We start from the raw sequence: 2489 nt of genomic DNA on the forward strand, positions 1-2489 counted from the left end.
ATACTGCCTCGGAAACCCAAGGAGGGGTCGCTATGAGTCGGAGCTGACTGGACGGCACATAACAACAACAACAACAACAACAACAACTATACAACCACAGTAGTAAAACTGCCTGGTACAATGACAGACACATAGACCAATGGAATAGGATTGAGAACCCAGAAATAGGTCCATCAACCTATGGCCAGCTGATCTTTGACAAAGGGCCAAAATCCGTTAAATGGGGAAGAGATTGTCTGTTTAACAATGGTGCTGGCAAAACTGGATATCCACTTGCAGAAAAATGAAACAAGATCCATACCTCACACCATAAACAAAAACTAACTCCACAAGTATCAAAGACTCAAATATGAAACCTAAAAATATAAAGTTCCTCAAGGAAAAACTAGGGGCAAATTTAGGGGCCCTAATATATGGCATGGAGCTCTGGTAGCGTAGTGTGTAAGGCACTTGACTGCTAACCAGAAGGCTAGTGATTCAAACCCACCAGCCAATCCTCAGAAGAAAGGTTGGACAATCTACTTCCATAGTGATACCACCTCGGAAACTCAAGGAGGGGTCACTATGAGTCAGGTCTAACTTGACAGTACATAACAGCAACAATATATGGCATAGACAATCAGGCATAACCCAAAATGCACAAACAGCAGAAGATAAACTAGATGAATGAGACCGTCTAAAAGTTAAATTTTTCTGTGCTTCCAAAGACTTCTCCAAAAGAGTCAAAAGAGAGCTTACAGATTGGCAAAAAATATTCAGCAATGACTTATCTGACAAGGGACTTATCTCTAAAATTTATAGAAATCTCCAACACCTCAGCGACAAAAAGGCAAATGGTCCAATTCAGAAATGGGCAGAAGACATGAATAGACTTCACCAAAGAGGATATTCAGGTGGCCAACAAACATGTGAAGAAATGCTCACAATCATTAGCCATTAGAGAGATACAGATCAAAAAATGAGACACCATTTTGCCCCAGCACTAGTAGCAACATTCAACAAGACAGAAAATAACAAATGCTGGCATTGATGTGGAGAGATTGGGACTCTCATACACTGCTGGTGGGACTGTAAAATGATACAATCACTGTGGAAAGCTAGAATCTGAAACACTATTTGGCCCAGCCATTCCATTACTAGATATATATCCTAAAGAAATGAGAGCCAGGACACAAACAGATACATGCTGACCCATGTTCATTGCAGCACTATTTACAATAGCAAAAAGATGGAAAAAACCTAGGTGCCCATCAACAGAATGGATAACCATCGTATGGTACATACACACAATGGAATACTATGCAACCCTAAAGAATAATGTAGAATCTGCAAAACATCAGATAACATGGATGAACTTGGAGGACATTATGCTGAGTGAAATAAGTCAGTCACAGAAGGACAAATATTGTATTCGTCCATTATTGTAAAAAGTCAAGGAAAGGTTTATTTATATATGGAAGGAAATTTTCTTTTTTGGTTACCAGAAGTGGGAGGGGAGGTGGGGGGAACACTGTTAGACAAGTAGAGACAAGTATTGATTTGGGTGAGGAGAAGGGCAATGTACCAAATGTGAATGATCAATATGTTGGCATTGAGGAAGCAAAAGACATAGAGAAGTGCATGGGAAGTACAGAAAACAAAGATGAACCCTTTTGCACATACAGTACTGTGTTGTCAGTGAAGGAAAACATGGATATATGGGTGGATAGTTTGGTGCACAGACTCAACTATTAGGTATGTCTATGCAGGGGAGAGTGTACCCATGACCATGTATAGGTTTGGCAGACAATATTTCCACAAGTGTATTTATAAGTTCTGTAAGAATTCCCAGGTATATAGTAGAGTGGACAAGGGACAAGATTGTAGTCACTTCTTGGCTATAGCCAACTACCCAGAGGGAGCGAGTAGTTGGACCTGTGGGTTCAAGACCATAGTCGCAGGGAATATCACGTTCAATTGATATAACATACTACACAAAAATATTGTTCCACATCTTTGGTAAGTAGTGACTGGGATCTTAAAAGCTTGCAAGCTGCCATCTAGATGCAACAAGGGGTCTTTCCTCATGCAGAGCAAAGAAGAATGAAGAAAATCAAAGATGCCTGGAAGTAATTAGTCCAAACAATTGGTACACCATGTGATCCTCAGCCTACATGACTATGAGACCAGAAGAACTAGATGGTGCCCGGCTACCACTGTCTGCCACTAGGAGGGGGCTATAGGTAGGAGATCCTGGATAGAGTGGGAGAACAATGTGGAACAAAACTCAAAATCATTAAAAAAAAAAAAAAAAGGACCAGGTTTGCTGGTCTTATAGAGCCTGGTGGAACCACTGAGGCTATGGTCCCTAGCTGCCCTTCAGGTCTGGAATCGAACCCACATGTGTGGCCTCCAGCCAAACAAAATACAGGCATATGAGTTGAACATTTACCTGAGGTAGACACACTCCTTAGAGAGAAGAATCATGGGAGAAAGAAGGGCTGTTTATG

This window comes from Orycteropus afer, unplaced genomic scaffold (genome assembly GCF_000298275.1).
Source record: "Orycteropus afer afer isolate SDZICR_OR568_19922 unplaced genomic scaffold, OryAfe1.0 scaffold00161, whole genome shotgun sequence".
NCBI classification, from domain to species: domain Eukaryota; kingdom Metazoa; phylum Chordata; class Mammalia; order Tubulidentata; family Orycteropodidae; genus Orycteropus; species Orycteropus afer.